We start from the raw sequence: 21,376 nt of genomic DNA, 5'->3' as shown, positions 1-21,376 counted from the left end.
GTGAGTTTTCATGACTAGTTTTTTAAGGCAAAATAGGGGTAAAACAGGGCTTTAAAATGGAAACTCATTGCAAACTTAAATATGGAGAGGGCAGGCTGCTACCTCTCCATAACAACTATATTTTATACAGATTTGTCCATGAGCAGCTCCCCTCAGTTTTAGGTTGATGGGGGGTGGGGGTATGGAGTGCATCTGTAGCTATGGTACATTTGTCTGTGCATGGGCAGATAGATACACCGAAATGACTATAGTATGATTTAAAAACAACAACTTGAGAACAAAAATATTTATCTGTTCCTACCTCTGGTCAAATGCGTATAAACCTCTGTACAACATAATGACATAGATCTTTTTATGTATCATTTTAAACATTCTTATTCTACGGGTATAGCTGGCAATTCACTTTCAGTGTGCACTAACGCAATCTCCAAAAGCAGTTAAAACAAAAGTCATTACAGTGTGTATGTGATCCAGTAAGTTTAAAATCCTGGGAATGTGCTTTAATAAACGTTCATTGGCTTTTCCCTCTCCACAACATTTCCACTGTACAGAAGAAACTGAAAAGATGAATCCCTGAAGAACAGATCCTGAGGACCACTGTTTCTTTGCATATTGAGAGGTATTTGTGAGAGAAACCCAGAAGCCATCTTATAGTCGATTTCACCTCTGATTTCTTAAAGGTAGAAATAAGGATCATTTGACTGCAGAACAGCAGAGTTTCTCTCACACACACGCGCACAGTTTTATTTTACAGTTGAGTTTTTTCAAAAAGTTGGAAAGGTTCTTTTTCAATTTGAGGGATGCTTTATCCCTCCCGAAGGCTGGGCCACTGTTTGTATAAGGCCACTTATGTACGCAGTTCTAGCCTAGTGAAATATGGCAGTGGATGAGATAGCGCAGGCCTTGTTAATACTTAACACTGAATAAATAAGGCAGGTCATATCCATTGTTATTACTTACCTCCAAGTGCAGTGCAGTGATGTTAGCTGACAAAAGTCAGGTGAAAAACAGTTCTGCTGTCTGCAAAGTGGAAATCTCCTGAAACAAAAGACATGGAAATACTAGGGCCCTGCACCCTTGAAGATTGGCATTGTCCAAATAAAGTATTGTCCACAAAAAGTTTTGTGTAATGAATGATTTGCAAATAAATTGGGAACGAAGATGCAGCAGGTTCCTTGCAATGAAGTAATCTTATAATGGGGAGCTTTATTTTGAGGCTTTCATCTACTAAATTAACTTGGCAACTACTTCTATATTTTTTTAAATATTTTTTTTATCCATGTACAAATACAAATTGACCCAGAGTTTTGTTGTTGGGGTTTTTTTTAATGGAATTGATTCTTTGGGTTTTATTTTCCTGGAACACAATAAATCTCTTCCTTTAAATGTTTTTGTTGTTTTGTTACTTCTTTGATAAGCTGCTGCACTTTGATACCCACTCACCTACGTGATTGTGAGGTCTTTGTTGTCAGACACAAGCAGTTTGTGACTGGTGTTAGGAGGAGAACATGATAGAACAAGTTATAGCATCCATGGGAACTTAAAGCATCAGAAGTGAAGCACCTTGTATCATGAATTTTATTAACTTATTTCAATTCAGCACATTAAAAACATATTTGTCCTTAGTGCTAGGTGTCCTTGCCTTCAATTAGAATTCCAATCTTATTCAATAAAATCCATTCAAAATCAAAACTAAACAGGAGCCACTCCCTCCCCAATATCTGACCAGTCAACTCACCCCACAAAGAGAGGTTTTGCAGAGTACCTGTCAATACATTTAGCCCAGTTTGGATGGACCAATAAGAGGAGTAAGTAATGAGTTCCAAACTGAAGGCCACCTACATTATTATGAGACTAGTCCCAGGACAATAAAAGTTCTGCTCAGTTGAGAGGAGTGCCAGATTATAAACCAAAACCCCAGGCTTGGGAACAATGTGTGACTGCTCCATATAACTGCAAACGTGCATCTGACTTCAACATTTACATGGGGTCTTTGTTTTATCGGATTTCACAGAGTGGTTTTAGTTATGAAGGTCTTGGTAATTAAGAGTATGGAGTAAGTGCTTGCAGCCCTCATTTTATTAATTTCCATAGGGCGTCCAATGAAACTGTAACATGAGTATGTTCAGATGAACTAGTTTGTGTGTCAGATTTCAGAAGATGCTGTGTAATTTGGGTGTTTGACATGTGACATTTCTATATTTTTCTTTTCATTATTTTTATTTTAAAAATAATAAAGAAATCCCTCAACATTCACCCAAGCATGAGCAGCAGACTTATTTCCTGAGGGTCTTGAGATCTCCCACAGAATCTCAGTTTTTGTTTAAAAAAAAAAAATGTTTGTAGTCTTTCTGGTTCTGAAGTTAAAAAGCCAGTTGTAGATTGTTGCACCAATTAGTTTTGCTGAATATTGTTGCATATTATTGCACAAGTTGTAGAGATAACGGTTTATAAAATACAGTAGGGTGTAAAATGAGGCTCTTCAGGACAAGGCAAGTTGTCTTAGGGCGGGTCTACACTTACAGCGGCGCAGCTGCATAGAGTTTAGTGAAGAAGCTACCTACGCTGACGGGAGAACTCCTCCCATCGACTCAAGTACTCCACCTCCCTGAGAGGCCATAGCTCTGTTGCTGGGAGAAGCCCTCCTGTAGACATAGCGTTGTCTATATGGATTCGGTCAGTATAACTGGTAACTCAGAGGTGTGGATTTCCCACACCCCTGAGTGACTTCGTTATCCAACATAAGGTTGTAGTGTAGACCAGGACTTACTCTATTGATAATGCACTGTTTACACTCATAAAGCTATAGAAATTATACATATAAAAGCTACCCTTATTTCTACTAACTTTGTTTGTTTAGGCCTCACCATGTTTTCTAGGGCCTGACTCTGCTCTCACTCACACCAATGGAAAACCTCCTAATAACATCAGTGGGAGCTGGATATCTGAGGTAGGAAAACTAGATTACCCTAATTTTTGGGGTGGGGATAGCTGAGGCTCAGAGAAGTTAAATGATTTATTCACCATCCTACAGCAAGTTAGAGAGAGAAACAGCAAGGAGAACCCAGGTATCCAGGCTTTGGAAGTTGAACTGAGGGAAAAATGTAATTCTCTACTAAGCTCTACTTACAAACCCAGATCTGCCCACTTAGGATGCCAAGATGAGATGCCATTCACGTTACTTCTGCCCCTCTCGCTGAGGAGATGGGAGATGAGCCAACTTTGCAGGTTCTGCTTGGTGGTCTTCTTACACCTCAGGCCAATTTTACTCTGCCATCCCTCAATCAGCAAGTCACATGAAGCAACTTGATGGGTTCAAGGAAAACCCATTGAATCACTTGTTCCTCTGACCACTTAGTCTGGGTCCAGCACATTGCATATGCACCAGGTAAACAGACATCAACAATCCTACATGTAACACGAGCTTACAGTCTCGAGGGGTCCTTTTCAACTCCATACGTAAATCCTAAGTATACAAATATCTTCTTCAGTATGATCCCAATAAGTAGCAAAGATCTGTGGGCTGGAAAGATTTGTGTGTGCTAAACCATGACATGGCTAAAGCATATGCTGATGAAATTCATATACTTAGGACAGTTTTAAGGGTGGGGTTGTAGCTAATGGAGGAAGGGGACAGTCTCCATCCTGTAGGCAGAAGCTGACTGGAGATCCAAAGGAGGGTTAAGGTTATGATCTCAAACTTTAACTGTGAATTTCCCAAGTTTGTAGCGTCTAGGGATTTTTTTTTAAGACCTGACTATTAGTGTTATTTTAAAGGACATCATATGAAGGTGTTATGATGGTCTCAATCTTAACTCTATATTAAAGTTGCTCACGCGCTCGCTCTCTCTCTCTCTCTCTCTCTCTACTTTTTTAAGCATTCACTTGGTGGCTGGAAAACTACAGCAATTTAAGGGTTAAGATGTCCACTGCATCCTTAACTCTTGCCATTGTACTTAGCTATTGCAGTACAGTACCTGTGGAACATTCTGTTGGGTACTAATCACAATTTGTTCCTCTTTACAAGGCATGTCATTTAAATTTACCTTCATCCCACACAAACCTGGTATGGGTATTATCTCCTTGTTTGTTACTGGAAATTATTGACATTAACAATGCTTTACCTTAAAGTGAGGGTGAAGACGACTTTTATTACATGTCAAAATATCACTTTTTTTTTTTTTTATTGCAGGGGAGTCTCTCACTTTGGCCTTGTCACACATTTAAAGGCCAGAATCACCAGTTTGGATTCTGGTGTACTGACCAATAGATCTCAGATTCTGCATTAGCTGATGCAGTCACAATGGCTATAGTTAAGGTTGGAGTGGAAAACTGTCCTCTTTTTTTCCTTGAATTTTGTAAATTGTAATTCCACCATAAGCAATCTTTTTTTGGCTGCTAATAATTTAATTGCATTCAGGATATACACACTGCCCACTTTTATCCCCTCTAAAGTTGGTTCACACCCCTTTCATGTAGGGATGATAGATGGAAACATAAAATTGCCTTGTGTTTTATAAAATAGTTAGTGTTAGTATAAGCTGAGGGCAGATGGGAAGAGCAGTTCTTGTTGAACATTCAGCATTAGAGTTCTGCCTATGTGGAGTTTGGAGAGCACATTGCCCTCTGAATACTCATCACATACTAGACATTCAGAGAGGACTGATGGGCAAACCTGATTCTTCTTGCATGCAGCCATGATCTCTGCACTGGGCATGCTTCCTTTTATCTGCTGAAAGCGAGCTGGAAGAAGGCCATTAGTCACTATTTCAGACATCAGGAACTGCTCAGAACAGATAGTCTTGTCACAATGTGAGAAGGCACTCTGGTTTCCACCAAGACCAAGATTAGCTGGAACTTTTAAAAGAAAATCTCATATGATTTTATGTGTGGCTTTTCTTCTCTCTTCCCCTCGCTCCCGCAACATTTGTGATCTGTTATTACTGAAATTACAAACAAGAGCTCTATCTAGTTCCTTATGTTGTGTCCATTGTAGTGGGGTAGCTGAGTGCCCTGGGACTTCACTGGGAGCGGAGAGGTGCTGCTGAGCACCCACAGGATCTGGCCCTGAGTGAACTACATTTGTCTAATATATTACCTTTTGCTTGTATATGTTTTCCATTGAAACACAGCATCCTGCCCCTCTCATGCTGGCTAAGATATCTGGCTAGTCAATTACAAATCAGCAGAGAAAGACATGGTACCTGGTATTTTCTTACAATAGTGAATCAGTGAATAGTCTGAGACTTAAAGAGTATACTTCTGGCAAAACAAAAAGGAAGCAGATGCCCTCCTACCCCTTCCCAAACCTTAAATGATAAATTGAATTGAATTAAATAATGAATTTATCCTGTATTTCATGTTTTGTTTGTAATAAGGCTATGCATGGGGACATGGTAACTAGGAGTGAGCCTGTGTTTATTTGCTGGTTGGTTGGATATTTATGTCAGGTTGCTAGGCTAATGCACATACTACTTTGCTGAAGGCGAGGTCTTGGGTGTGGGGGAAGTAGGTAAGCATCTTAAAATGGTCTAAAGACATAGAAAGAATTTGGGAGGGAAAGATTGAGGTGCTATGTCTGGAAGTGGTAAGAGTTGCATTTACACTGTCACGTTATGTTGAAGCAGGCATACAGGAGGCTGAGGTTTCTAGCTTTTCCTAAGATGCAGTGCCAAAGTAGCGCATGTACAATTCTGTACATTTATGTCATGATCAGGCATGTCTCATGGACAACTTCAGAAACCATTCTCTTTAGAAACAACTCTGTGTGCATGTCTTTGTTTGTGTTTATATGTTTATATATTCCTGCACAAAAACCTAGGTTAATTTGAATTAGACTGCATATTCCATTTATGAAAACTATAAAAAGCAATTAATCTCTCAGATAAATCATTCAGTAGCCCATCCCTGCTCCACTCATCGGTTCTCGTTCTCACCCTCAGCTGCCTCCTTTCCACATCCCACATATCTCCAACATCATCCTAAACAACCAAAATCAGCTCTGCTGCTGTTCAGTACCCCGGCTTGTAGTTTGTGCTAAAAGAAGTTCTAATCAGCATTCAGATACATGAGAAAAGGTGGAGATTTTCAGTGTTTGAAAGTCCATTCTCTGATTCCGTAGGAGAAGATCTGTGTAAGCTGTATCAGTAATGTTCACACTGAAGTTAAATTAACAAAAAATCAACTCAAAAATAAAAACCTACCCTAAAACAGCGATCTTAAGTGTCTCGTATTCAGATGTTTGAATAACATTTCTTTATCACAAACTAGACAAGTAAGACATATGGAAGATATCTAGTTTTTAGTTAACATTCTCTATATTGGGATAAGATACTGGCATATAAATATTTTTATAAATAGTTGAAATGATTATAAACAGTTAAATAAATGGCAGTTTTTCTTCTAGAAAGTTTTAATTATTGGATAAATTTTGAAGATGCGGTGCAGAATGTTGAGGTTTAGCGTTTAGCTGGACAATCTATTTTTTGTGTGTGTCTGTGTGCAAGAGGGAGAGAACACAAGCAGCTACAGAATACCCTCTGAACCACATGGTGGCACAGGTTTGGGCAAGCCTCCTGAATCCAAGCCTGTCCTACCGCCTGGGTCCAAGCTCAGGTGGCCAGCCCATGTCACTGCTCATGCTGTAAGGTCCACACTACTTTTTCTAGTACAGTAGCCAGAGCGGAGGTAGCGTGAGTTTGTCTGTGTGGGATGGGAGGCACACTCGCAGCTGCAATCTAGACATACCCTGAAGGGTTTTGAAAGAAAAGATCTCTTGAGTAATCATGGATCTAGAGGCTTAAACAGTGCATCAGGAAAAGTGCAATTTATCAGCAGTTCCACTTTCCCCTTCTGGGACAGACTTGGTTGGGCACGAGCTTGACTTGCATTTTTCGTTTTGCTTGAAGTTAAAGATGTGTATCTCTCATACAGCTCCCATCAATTGTATTTGTTTATTTGGATAAGACAGAGACCATCTAAAAGGTAGGCCATCTTCCTTTTGTGTGGCTGTAAATATATGTGAAAACCAAGCTTTAGATATTGTTAAATTGCTGTGACACATTAAAAAGACATGATGTTATGCTATGTTGTGTCACTTGGTCATTGTGTGATGACAAGAGAGGCATAATATGATGACACCACATCATCATGTATTGAAATAAAGGACCTTTCTTAAAGCATTTTATGGTTTGTGTATTTAACCCCATATACAAGTATGACAAGATCTTCTGAAGAACATCTTGTGCCTTTTTCTGTAAAGAGAAGAAACATCAATGCTACATGGGAAATGCAGAACTACTGTACTGACTTCTCTAGGCAGCCAGAGCAAGTGTGACTTGTTAGTTCCCTTTCAGCAGAGAGGAAAAGAGGAGAGCCCCTCATAAAGGTGAAGCTACAAGAACTGACGGGAAATGTTATTAAGGTGAACTCTGGGAATATCTAGCCCAGTACAGAGATAGTTCCACATTTATTTTAACCTGCTTTGAAATACGACCATGCTTCAAGACTTTGTTGTTTGGAATTAAATCACTTGAGGGATCTGAATAAAATAAATTGTCAAAAAGGGAAGGAGCTGTATCAGAACTTCCCTTATCCATGCTGAGTAAAATTTTCAAAGTGCTTATGTGACACAGGAGCCTAAATCCCATTTTCAAAAGCAACTTTGGGACTTAGGTTCCTAAGTATCTTTTGACTTTCAGTGACACTTAAGTTCCTTAAGTGCTTTTGAAAATTTTACCTGATATATTATCACTGGCTGCAAGTACCTTTCACACTTTTCCTCTTTAAAATAAGCATCAAGAATTCAGACGGAGGGAAGGAAAGGATGTGTAGGGTAACATTCACTGGGAAGACTAAGAGGACTTAATAGAGGGAAATGGCAGCTCATAATGAAGAAGCAGATAACAAGCTAACATGGCATACAATCTGGCAGGATGAACCTGTGCTCCGTACTGCTTCTTAAGACATATTTATTGATGCAACCTAAATAAAGAGTACCAGGATTAGTAATATGTTATATCAATTGGCCTTCACCATAAGATAGAAACAAGTCGTTTTAAATAGCAAAAGTCTCAATAGCTACAATACATATTAATACCTGATTTGTGCGTGCATATGCATGCATACAAACAAACTGTATCTAGGATCTCTTTCCTTGCTTTGCCTGCTAGGTTAGGCAGATGTAGCCGCTGCTGTGTTGATATCTCCCTTTCATTACTATCGCAGGGAATGTACCAAGAGAACCTGTTGGACAGCTAGAGAGAACTTCACTGCCTATATTCATTAACAAACTGAACTGAAGAGGAGATAAAAGCAGTATTCAGGATAGTCCTATAACTGGGGAATACAGTGCTCTATGCCCTTCTTTCTGGGTACACACAAATATCAGAGATTTGTTTTCTAGAGAGAAGCAGACTTCCTGGGATAATAATTATGTGGTAGATGGCTGAAAAGCTGTTGAATTTCTCAAAACAAAATGTAAGGTTTGTACTTCAGCATGAGATACAGAATGGGCCAAATCCTGCACACAGACACACTCATGTGACTTGAAGTCATGACTCTGTTTTTTCATAGATTTTGCAAATAGAGAGGTAAAATAACCTCTACTCTTATTTGAGATTAAGCCAGGTTTTAATCCATTTAATTTGTGTCATGTTAATTTTATATCATTCTTGTTTTTTAATCAAAATGGTGTGTGATACCAAGTCAACTCCTTAAAGCAGTCAACACTATTACCTTTATCAACCAAACTTGTAATCGCATCAAAAATATCTAGTTAGTTTGACAGGATCTATTTTTCATAAACCCATGTTGATCTGCATTAATTACATTACCCTCCTTTAATTCTTTATTAATCAAGTCCCATATCAGCCACTCCACTGTTTTGCCCAGGATCTATACCAAGCTGACAGGCTTATAATTACCCCGGGTCATACTGTTTACCCATTTTAAAAATTGGTACACTAGTTTTCATCCAGTCTTCTGGAACTTCCCCAGTGCTCCAAGTCTTATTGAAAATCAACATTAATGCTCCAGCAAGCCTGATCTTTCGAAACTCTTGGATGCCAGTTATCTAGACCAGCTGATATAGAAATGTCTGACTTTAGTAGCTTCTGTTTTTCCATTCCACTACTATCTCTGGAGGATGTTCGAGTATTATCATCACAATATGATGAGACTATATTACCTGTTTTTTCCCCCAAAATACAGAACAGAAATATTTATTGAACACTTCTACCTTTTCTGAATTATTGTTGATGATTCTGCCATTTACCATCTAGTAGTTGACTAGTGCCATTGTCAGGAAACTTTTTGTTCCTGATATATTTTAAAAACTCCTTCTGCTGGCCATAGATTTTGCCTTATGTCCCTCTGCTTCCCTTATCGATTTTCTACAATTTGTAACTTCTGTTTATATTCATTACTATCAACTCCCCCTTTCTTCTGTTTATTATAGATTTTGTTTTACTTAATCCTTGCTCATGTTAAACTCCCATTAATTTTAGTAAGAGCTGATAATATATCAGAGGACAAAATTTGCCATAGCAGGCCTGATTCTGCTCCATTGGCATCAATAGGAACAGAATCAAGGCCCAATGTGTCTTAGGCATATATTTTAATAAAAATGTGACTGTATTTTACCTTGTGACTTGGCATTCAGCTGATGATACATGTTGAAAACAGTTGAAAATTAGTAAAAGTAGCACATGTTCTGACTCTAAAGATGGTATCCTTTCTCTCAGCCTCACCACCATTAAAGGAGAAAACATATATGACATCAGTGACCCTACTTCTCACCCTGAAACCTCATTTCTTTTTGGGGAGGTAGATCATTGCACAACTATCCAGAGGAGGTTGAACGTAGATCCCCTTTAGATAAGCTCAGTCTCTGAAGTTTTGCTCCCTGTTTGCATTTGAGAGCCCTGTTCACAGTGTGACCTGGGCCTATGGGTTAGATGTCATAGTAAATGTCTTTGGTACTTCCCTATTAAGGCCCCAGTTCATCAAAGCACTTAAGCACATGCTTAAGTCCCATTGACTTCAAGGTAAACATGTGCTTAAGTACTTTGCTGAATTGGGGTCAAATGAGGGAGAAGGCTGAAGTTCCTTATTTAAAAAAATACAAAGAAAAAACTCCCCACGGTATTCTACAACAAAGGTTCAATCTAAATACTGCACTAAAAGCCTTGTAAGGTGCAGGGTTTAGGATCATTATGATAGTGTGTTTCTGTGTACAAAAGGAAAGCAATGGAAATCTAAAACTAACTTATTTGAAGTTTAGAATCTCTGAATGGCTGGGTTGATTTCCTTTCATCTGGTTCCCTGTTGGACCACCGGATTAAGAACACACAGGACAGTTTTAATTTTTTAAACAACTGCCTCAATTTTTCTGGGTGTTATCAGCTGTAGCTAGCATCAAGACATCTAACAAACTGATGGTCTCAGCAAAAATGGAGGCTGAGTTGAGGTGCCTTTCAAAAATTGGCCCACAATATGCTGAAAGGACTCCACCTGGCACCTAGGCATTAATTCAAGAAATATAAGTGTGGTGTGAATTTTAACTATCACTTTTCACCCTTCCTCCAAAGACACTAGTTTTCTGAAGCCTCATGGCTCTCTCATTGTGTACTAACACCCTGGAGCAGGGGTGGCCAAACTTACTGACCTTCTGAGCCACATATGACCGTCTTTAGAAGTTTGAGAGCCAGGGTACACCAGCCAAAGCTCCAAGGCAGGAGGGACTTACTGGGGCTTGGGGCTTCAGCCCTTCTGCTGCTGAAACCCCAAGCCCTGGCAGGCATGACCCTCCTTTCCCACTGGGCAGAAGCCCCTACCCTACCACCCTGCTGCAAGGCAGAGGTCCCAAACTCCTCCCACCCCAAGTCTTGCAAGTGGAGAATGGTGCAGGCAGCGTTGCAAGCCACACTTTTAACTGTAAAAGAGCCGCATGTGGCTTGTGAGCCACAGTTTGGCCACCCCTGCCTTGGAGGGTTTCTACCAAAACTGTACTAACACTGCTGTCAACTGATCAGTAGGAGGTACTCAAACATGATGCAGTCACCAGACCTTTTTCATACCGCTCCCTAGCACTTCCCCCCCGCACCTCTTTTTAAAATTATTATTATTATTCTTTTCTCAGGACTGGCATGAATTGTATAGAGTATGTAGTACCATGTTTTTCAATCTGTAAAGTGTGTTTCTCATGGAGGGGTTTCCCCTCCTTCTCCCAGACTGGGAAAGGATTTATTAAAAAGGTAAATAGCCACCTGATGTCTAATTGCTTGACTTCTTAAAGATTTCTCTTACCATCACTCTCCTCCTCAATTTACAGGCCTTACTACTGACAATATGATGAAGATCCAGTCAAGTTTGCTATTCAGTTTCTTACTATTTGAATGTTAGTACTGCATTGTGATGTATGGATTGTGCGCGCTCTCTCCCTCTTACATGCACATGCATGTACATGTGCTTCAGCAGCTGACTGTAAAAATCTTAGGGGAAATTCTACTCTAGAAGACCCCTCACGTACAGGTGGCACCAAGCAGATTTTGAGATTAAGATGAGTGGATGATCACGCAATTTTAGAAACAAGGATCAGTGTGAACATTTAGTCTTTGCGTTTGTGTTTGAAGGAGATTAACTGAATCTTTCCTCTCTCCTGATCAGTGGGACGCTTTAATGGTGGCATTGTTTTGTTTCTCCTTGCAGATACAATGAATCTCCCAGTAATGTTCCTGGAAAAGCCCTGCAATCTTTTCTCTGAAAGCACTGTCTTGAAGCTGGGGCTGCCTGCTGCAAATTTTACCAGAATATGTTCTAGAATTTTGATATAATTTCGTCAGAAGAATACAAGGCCCTCAATAGAGTGCAGGCCCACAATATATGGAAGAGAAAAACATTGCAGTGACATTCCAAATAAAACAACCCTGTAATCTGTCTTACAATTATGGTCCCTGATGTGTATCTCCTCCCCGCTCTCCACTCTTTTGGCACTGTTTTTCGGGGGTGGGGAGAGGAATGGTCTGTCCAGTCCTACCACAGCATTCCTGAAGAGAGTTACAAAAAATGTATAAGGTTACCAAAAATCCAGTCAAAAATCTTCTTTTTGCATGAATGCAGTAAATAGATTGGACTTAATTCACTCTTTGGGGGCATTGCTCCTCTTCATTCACTGGAAGACACTGGAAGCCCTGGAGTGAATTAGACATCCTGTATTCGCTCTGCAGTTATCTCTTTTCTGATTTTCTGTTTTAATAGTCTCCAAACGTTTCCCATTTAGGCCAAATGTGCAACATTCTGGGAGCCCAGGAGCCCCCATAATTCTTATAGAGTGGAGCAGATTGAAACCATTCTCGTGTTTGTTACCAAAGTATGACTCAGGTAAACTAAAAAGTCCCAGTAGGCAATGTGGCCTATTAAGGTGTAAGATCACAGGTGGGGGTATACAATCCCATGGATCCTCATGGTCCCAATGGACTTTCTTATTAAAGATGAGATGGCTGCAGGATTCAATGAATTGTGTGTAGGAACCCCTGATCTAGTTCATTTGAAGCATCTTACAGAAGTCACAGGCTGTGAGAGTACAGGTTGAGCAGCCTATAGATCTGCCGTCAGAAAAACTCCTGAGGGTCAATTATAGGAGCATTTGTAGTGCATCCAGGAAAATTACAAGGTGACTTGCAATTTTCATTTGCAGTCTTTGCTGAAATACTTTGTATTAAACTCCGTGCTCTGTAGGTGTAGTGTTTGTAATGTTAGATGTACTGGTTGTACTATTCTAGATGTGTAGAACTTCCTGTTTTGCACTTGCAGTTCTCTGGACACATATCATTGCACAATCCTATGCAAGAGAAACTGGTATCATTTAGAGGTTAAACTACCTTTTATGAAGGTGCTTCAAGGCGGACTGAGTGGAAGGCCCTGTTCCAAACTGCGCCCAGAGTGAGTGTCTGTTTTACTATTGTATGCATTTTAAATAGGAGCCGTTTACAAGGATGTACTGTACCTTTAATTTCTTTTGAACTTTAAGGCAGGCAGATTGTTCATCTACTGCATTTTGGATTTGTCCCATGACTCTCTTTGTGATCCTCCCTCCCCCATGTTGATCCTGTCTGTGTCAAGGAGGTTGTGGATATGCTATGTGTTCTGTCATTCAAGCTGTCTCATGCCTTAAGATTATTGATTGTTACGGTGTTTCCAGTTTGGGATGGCTTGCCAGCTCCTGACATGTCACCCTGCTCCAAAGGCATCTGGCTGAACATGGCCTGCGTGTGAGAAAGCCAAAATGGCCCAAAATTATTTTAATATGAGATGACGGGGGTTACTTCCTAGAATAATTTGCCCCTTGTTGAGAAGGGATGGAAGAGTCAGTAGCATTTGTGTTACTATGTTCATCACCCATGTGGCTGACAGGGAGGGACGTCATATGCACATTTTTCATTATTTTCTTTCCTTTTCTTGATTTGAACAGTTCATATGTTTCAGACAAGAAAGGGCTATTTTTTGAAGCAAGTGTCAGAAAACAAAATGGTGCTTTGATAAGTGTTACATAATGAACAGCCAAAAGCCACAAGAGGAAAATTAATATCTGAAAGGAGATGTAACAAGTTGGAGTGGTGCATGTGACCAGAACTGTGCCCATGTTTAAAACTGCCATGTGAAGTGTAAGGATCATTTAATTGAAACATTTTACCACCCACAGAAATTGGTGTGATTTATCTGTCTGGTCTGCTATGGTTATTGTTGATAATTGAACCTAGTTAGAGGACCAATGTAATTCTGGTGCAGAACTGAGCAGTAGCCTGTATTTTAATCCCATGTTCCCAGTGTACTTCTCTGAGCCTTCATTGTTCCTTGTGAATATCAGGGTGTTCTTTGTCTGCATTTGCTTGTGTCACAGGCCCAATATTCTCATTCAGCTTCTTATTTCTGTCTCTCTCTCAGAATTTGTGAGTGTTATGGTGATGTATACGTGCAGAAGGGGCTGTTTCTAATGAGCTCCTAGGAAGTTAGAAGGCAAGGTAGCAGGCTTTTAGAACTGAGAGAGAAGGATGGGGGTGGGAGTTTACACAGAGGGGCACTGTATTCTTTAATAGATTCTTATTTAATTAAGAACACTTCTGGGGGTGAGGGATGGGGGGGGGGCCTTGGTAACATATCAGAGAACAGCAGAATAGTTCTGTTTAGATTTTTCCCCCCAAAGGATTCTGGGATATCTATCTCTGAGAGCTGCCTTTGTGCTCTTGGTTTACGTGCCGTGGTTAATAAAGGAAGGAATATGATGATAAATCCATTGTGAAATACCTTGGTATTTTACAATCTATTGAAATAAATTCTTTGGTGCACTTTGAAGTGTGATTCCACTCTGAACGGTGACTGTAAAAATGGCATTGTGGGGGTTTTATGTTTATTATGCCCCCTTGATTTTTATTATTATTATTATTATTATTTAATAATAATTATTTATTATTATTGTTTATTATGCCCCCTTGGATCAGATGTGCTCTTTTTAATAATGAAATGGTATTTTTATTGCACAGCTGCAAATGCAAGTATCATTTGAAGACAATGGGGATTGGCCTTACAACAAATGTAACTGAAGCCATAATTTGACCTGCAAAATTTTTAGATGATGATATGAAGAGGAAAGAACCTGGTTTGATTCAGGGTGAAATCCTTGCCCCATTGAAATCAATGGCAGTTTTTCTAATGATTTTAATGGGGCCTGGATTTCACCCTCATGGCTGGTAGCTGGAAAAAAATCTTGTTGTTTTTAAACTGAAGAAATTGATTTAGCAGTATTGAGATCTTAGTATACCCACCTGTAAAATGGGTATATTAATGCTTGCTTAGCTCAGACGTGGTTTTATTAATGCATGTGAATCACTTTAAAGATTAGGGATTGTCTGTTCCAGATATTCACTAACATTTTTCTTTTTTAAAATTTTTACTGTCACTGATGGTACAGTAAAAATTTTCAAAGAGAAAAAAATGTTAGTGAATATCCGAAACTGAAACAGACAATCCCTCCTCCCCCAAACCAATCAAACAAAACACTCTTTGTCTTTCCCCTTAGATGTGTGCCTTTTTTTGTTTGTTTCTAGATTTTTTCAGTGAAATAGACTGAAGAGGCTAACTTTTTGTTGCACAATATTTTCAGTTCAGATCTGAGTTCCTTTGGATCTGAATTGCAAAAGTTTGGCAGATTGATAAGAGATCGTGGAAAGAGGTCAGATAAAAGATTTTGACTTGTCTCGTAATTATCCAATATATTATCTTCCAAAACATACATATCCACACAACGGCAGAATTACCTCTCCAGATTTTACAAATACATTCACAATATTGGACCATATTTAGACCCAGTGTAAGCAGGTTCGGTATTACTGAATTCAGTGTAACTGCCACCTACTTATACCGTTCTAAATCTGGCCATGCTTTGATTAGCATGGAACACATGCAATAACTTTAAGATTTGGAGGTGGAGCATTTTGGAGCAGAGTTCCAGGGACACTGTCAACTTGAAATCTAGGAAAGTAGTTAAAAGCAGTTTCAATACAGCTGCCCTGAGTCCCCACTGCCAATTGTGATTGTACAATCACATTTTCCTGTTTTTTAAGTGTTTTTCTTCTCTCCTGTTGCTGCATTAAACAAAACAGAAAGAGTAACATATAACTGACTGCACCAGGGCAACAGTGAAGCTGACTATACACAAAGTTTGTCTAACCCATTTCAGTTATAATAATATAAACAAATCAGTTATTTGTGACAATAGAAGATGAACTTTCAGAGAGAAGGATGGTTAAGATGATGTCATCCCTTTAATATATATCTGTCTCTTTCATAATCTCTTTAGAAAACAGGAGTTGGTTTATTTTTACAGCAACATTATTAGATACAGATCCCAATGTTGACTGACAATTTAGTTGTGTCAAAAATACGATTAAGCTGCAGCTGTGGGACACAAGTAAAAGTGCCGGATCACATTAGTAACATAATTTGTGGTTTTACGGCAGCAGTTGCCATTGCTGCTAAGGCTAAGGGTCTTTGCAGGTTTGATGTAGATCCTAATTTGGGGGGGCAGAGGGGATTATAAATGGGAAGTTTTAATTCATATTACTCAGTAATTTGTGATTAAACAGCAATTGTGCCCAACTGTAAAGCCTGTTGGTGTTTAGACTAGTATTAATGGCAGATCTGAGACAGGGCGAGACACTTTGCCTTTGACCCACTAATATGGTTGCTGTGGTACTAGTTTTCCACAGCTATATTTTCAAAGGTGCAGTTGTGTTCATACCTGACTTGAGCACATGTAGTCTCTGCACATAATACAAGTCAAGTGTGTCTCTGTATCAATACATGGCTGCAGGGGAGATTTTCTAAGCCTAACTTGCTTTGATTTTTAATGGGATTTAGGTACCTAACTGCAGTTTGTGCCTCGAAGATCTGCCTCTCCAGTAGACAGTATCCAAACCCTCTAGAAATGAGTCCATCCCCATCTGAGACCAAAATGTTCTTTCTGTCTCTGATTTAAATGACTTCCTCCTTCTGCTTGTATTTAACAGACATCCATTCTCCTTTTCTCTTGCTTTAAATACAGCAGCCCAGATTAATCAATGACGTCAGTGGCATGACACAAGAGATGAATGTGGCTCTCTGAGTGCTTTTTTTTTTAGAAAGCTAACATTTCCTTTTTAGCCCTTGTCCCTTTAATTCTCCTAGCATTTGGGCTTGCTGTATGATAGAGAAGTTTACCTTCTTATTTGCATTCATGATCATGAGGAATTGTGATGTTTATTTTGCAGTTTGAGAAAGGCTATAAAGAAAAAATATTAGTTGGCACTACTGAGCCATGTGCCTAGTTTTATTCAGTCCCAGAAGTGCTAAATTCTGTCTTTAATTTCATATTGAAATTTTAGGACCTCACAGGGTATGTCTACACTGCAATAGGACACCTGCGACTGGCATGTGCTGGTTCAAGGGGCTCCGGCTAAGAGGCTGTTTAAATGCAACATAGATATTTGGGTTGGGCTGCAGCCTGAGCTCTTGGACCCTCCCACCTCACAGGGTCCTAGCACCCAGGCTCCAGCCGGAGTCTGAACATCTACCCCACAATTAAAAATAGCCCCTTAGGCTGAGTCAACTAACATGGGCCAGCTGCAGGTTTTTAATTGCAGCGTAGACATACCCAGAAAGACCTGGGTGAAATCCCAAAATGGCCTCTTGAGAAATATCTGCTGAGTTGCTACCATGTCTTCTAACCTGCTGCAGCCAAAGGCCTTTTCCTCAAGATATTGTTGGAAATAAATAGTAGTTAATTTACAAGCACCGTGTCTTGCATAATATTTAACAGATTTCCAAGTAAATAAAGACACAGCAGGACAATATAATGTATCCTCTTTTTCCAGTTTGCTGCTGACAACAAAGGACTGCAGTAATATCTAGGTGTCCCATCATCTTTTGAGCATGTACTCTAGAACTCTATGGGATATTCAGATGGTCTGACTCAATGGAAGGAATATGAGAAAATTAATATGTAGTACCCACCAGCCTTCCATACCACATATTAAGGAACATTATTGATACCCTTGGAACACCTGTTTAGAAACTGTTACAGACATACTACAGTGCAGCAGATGACATAGCCAGTTAAAATTATGACTAAGGCATATGGGTGAGAGCATATAGGTTATGTGAACAGTAGCACTGTAAACTTGCGCTTTCACCAGTTAGGAATTGATGGTTGCTGTGCTATGGGAATATTTTGGTGGAGAAAATTAGGGTAATCTACTGCAGGTACGACATAGGTTGATCCTATTCTTAGCAGTGATAACAAATCATGTGGGGTTTTATAGCTGTGAGGACAATGTATTTATGCACTATTTGAGTAAGTGATCTTTTCACAGTGCTATGTGGGATCACTTCACAGAAGCGTCCTGCTTGTAAAGCAATATCTAATAACGGCTAGCAGGGAGTCAGACTTTGCTCTCATGATCTCGTTTATACCATTGCAACCCCAAAGAAGTTGGGCTCAGTTTGGCCTTGTATTTGTTAAATATCTATCGGGCCAATTTTGCCTTTTGTTACACCCACTCCATTGGCCTCAGAAGGATTGCACTGATGAGAGAGGCTGCAGTTTGGTTCACTCTCTGTAACATTGGACTGTCTAGGATATATTTCAGTAATCTGCCATTAAGATGGATATGGCCCCAATTCATTGCTGTCTGTACAGAGCTCTGGGCGGAGTATAGAACTCCTTTTGTTGGGACTTTTGACACCATTTAAACCCCCAGCGCAAGTTAGGGTAGCACTGAGGGCTGCCCAAATTTGTGCCCCAACTGCCATGGGTAACTAGTAACTAGTGTCAAGTATCAGGGGGTAGCCATGTTAGTCTGTATCCACAAGAACAACAAGGAGTCCGGTGGCACCTTAAAGACTAACAGATTTATTTGAGCATAAGCTTTCGTGGGTAAAAACCTCACTTCTTCAGATGCATGGAGTGAAAGTTACAGATGCAGAGGCTGAACTATCTTCTCTTTCCGAAAGCCTGGTTTCAGAGTAACAGCCGTGTTAGTCTGTATTTGCAAAAAGAAAAGGAGGACTTGTGGCACCTTAGAGACTAACCAATTTATTTGAGCATAAGCTTCATCCGATGAAGTGAGCTGTAGCTCACGAAAGCTTATGCTCAAATAAATTGGTTAGTCTCTAAGGTGCCACAAGTCCTCCTTTTCTTCTTTCCTAAAGGTTTTCATACCAGGTCATGACCAGGGAATTGTTAGTTTGCACCACTGCTCCCCACTCTGTTTCGTACAGAGCCAAATACTGGAAGAACAAGATAGCCGACATGCACTAGAACCATCCTGCCTGCCTGTCTGCTGCGGCTGCGGTCCCTTTGCAGGCAGGCAGGATGGTTCTAGTGCATGTCGGCTATCTTGTTCTTCCAGTATTTGGCTCTGTACGAAACAGAGTGGGGAGCAGTGGTGCAAACTAACAATTCCCTGGTCATGACCTGGTATGAAAACCTTTAGGAAAGAGAAGATAGTTCAGCCTCTGCATCTGGACCATCTACCAGACTTTATTTCTCGTTTATATTGTTTTATTTAATTTGTGGGCACATCATCATCAAAAGACTTCCATCTGGTAAAGTTAGTTGCTCCAGCCAGTGGTGGCCATTCATTTAAAGTGGGTAAAGGTGTCCACATTCACTTCTGAAATCCATCCATTCAAGGGCATTAATACCTATCATAGAAACATCGCAGCAAGTAGCTTGCAAGTGTCCATTTACTCAGTCTCACTAATAAGCAACAACAACAAGAAGATGAAATGTTGATCCTGCTGTGACAGGATCCTGCTGTAGCTGCTTAAAGGGGGAAAACTGAAAAAATAAAAATGTCTAAAGACCCTATTGAGCCATTTTGTTTAATTACTGGGGGGGCATGAGGGGGGAAATAGGTGAGAGGGCATCCTGGAAAAATGTGCAGACCAAATGTGTCACTGTAAAATATGCAATGCACAAATGGCTCCGATTTGATATAAGCGCGATATTTATCGCCACTTGTAAGGAGACACTGGATAATTCTGAAGTACCAGTGCCACTTGATCTTCTCACTTGTGAAGATAAAATGTCATATCAACTCTTAGCTGCCATGCATTTTCTCTGTATGTGTGAATGTATATGGAGTCTGGTTTCTGACCTAACCACTACACAAATGTTTGCTGGTTTAAAAAAATTCTGAGGCTAGGTCTACACTATGAACTTACATGGGTACAACTACCTCGCTCAGGGGTGTGAAAAATCCACACCCCTGAGCAATGCAGTTACACAAACCTAACCCCCAGTATAGACCATGGTAATGTCAATGGGAGGGTTTCTCCTGTCGCCATAGCTACTGCCTCTCGCAGAGGTGGATTAACTTCACCGACCGGAGAAGTGTAATAGCATCTTCATTGAAGTGCTACAGCGGCACCAGTGTGGTGTTTTAAGTATAGACCTGCCCTGACTGAAGCATCAACTTCCTTTTTATGGGTCCAAAATATTTAAATAGGGCTGATCATTTGCTTATATTATTATTATTTATAAAAATGCCCGTCTAGTTCTCTGGACATTTAACCAAATATAGTATGCTGATTATTATCAGTACGGGTAGACTCTCATCCACCATTGAACTTTTTGCTGCCCTTCACAGATGAAAGTCTGATGCTGGGCCATGGAGGCTGACAGGACACAGCTCTGGTGGATCAGTGGAGAAAATGATTTTCAGAATCATACTGAAAGTACCCTGCTGCCAGCCCCTAGATGTTTATCTAAGGACTGTTATCCCTACTGCTCTCAGCCGGCATGGTGGCACATGATGAAAAACACTGCCCTCCATTCCTTCTCATTAACAGACGTTTTACAGTTAAAGCATGATGTCATGAGTTTTTTGTCTGGAAGAAATTCACTCAGTAGAACCTCATGTGTTTCACTGGCATCCCCAGAGATGACGAATCTGCCTGAAGCAGAGCTACTGCAGTGAAAGCTTCCTACAACTCCTGCTCTGCAGTGGAAGATTCTTGTGTTGGCTGGCTCAGCCCTCAGGTAGGTGAGACCGGAGGTGCTCTGATTTAGTGCATCCTCAAGAGAGCTACCCTCTACAAGGGAGTGAATTTGCCCGATGGTGCAGGTCCCCCCACAGCCACAAGGGGATGCAGATTACACCTTGTTGCACTTGCAGGGTGAATCAGGCCTGATGTGGTAACCTCATTCAACATCTAAGTACTATTTTTATCTTTTTAAAAAAGAATATCCACTTTGAGATTCAGAGCGAGGCTCCAGCTAAAGTAATCACTGCTAAAGTCCAGAACTACTGCAACAGGGAAAACTACGTTTTTGGTTTTGTTTTAAATCTAAAATAAACCTGCTTTTTTTTTTTATTATTATTTGTTTGCTTTTAGCCTTAGTGTACACAAATTCTAGGGATCCTCACATCGGTCTCTGCAGAATCTGTAAGTGAAAAACATTCTTGTGGGGTTCCCCGGTAAAACAGACAAGACCTTGATCGTTGACCTCCAAAAAGAAAAGGATGTATCAATGCTCTCTCTTAATTTGCTTCTCAGATAGATAATTCCCCATGGTTATCAGGAGATCTCAGAAGACAAGAAGGGATTAGGTGATGCTGGGTGGGAGTGATACCTAACTGAAGCCACTGTACGGTAACTGTATCAATTGTAATTTTCAAAGCCCTTAGACCATGAGTTACATCTGATAGATTCTGCAGACCACATCCTTTGACGTCTGAGAATCAGGGCAGCTTGGCAACACCTCTAGAAAGAACATTTATCCTAATCAGTGAGAGAGAGCTTTCAAACGAATCCAGAAGCAGACATGTAAATAAAT

The 21,376-nt window shown here is 40.1% G+C and overlaps 1 protein-coding gene across 8 annotated transcripts in view; it reads left to right on the top strand.

Annotated features, from left to right (window-relative positions):
- The window catches only part of MAML3 (mastermind like transcriptional coactivator 3), a 351,724-nt gene that overhangs the window by 114,589 nt on the left and 215,759 nt on the right, over positions 1–21,376 (top strand). Inside the window, exon 1 of one of the 8 annotated variants that reach the window (XM_037897235.1) lies at positions 12,796–12,942. The exons of 6 other annotated variants lie outside the window; for them this stretch is intronic. The gene's annotated coding sequence lies outside the window, so the exon portion shown is untranslated. Of the gene's footprint in view, positions 1–12,795; positions 12,943–20,188; positions 20,579–21,376 lie in introns of those variants that run through there. One more of the 8 variants, XM_043545678.1, reaches the window with a different exon arrangement.

The sequence above is a fragment of the Chelonia mydas genome, chromosome 4 (assembly GCF_015237465.2).
Source record: "Chelonia mydas isolate rCheMyd1 chromosome 4, rCheMyd1.pri.v2, whole genome shotgun sequence".
Taxonomy (NCBI): domain Eukaryota; kingdom Metazoa; phylum Chordata; order Testudines; family Cheloniidae; genus Chelonia; species Chelonia mydas.
Note: the sequence above shows the minus strand (reverse complement) of the source record. Positions and strands in the feature narration are given on the sequence as shown.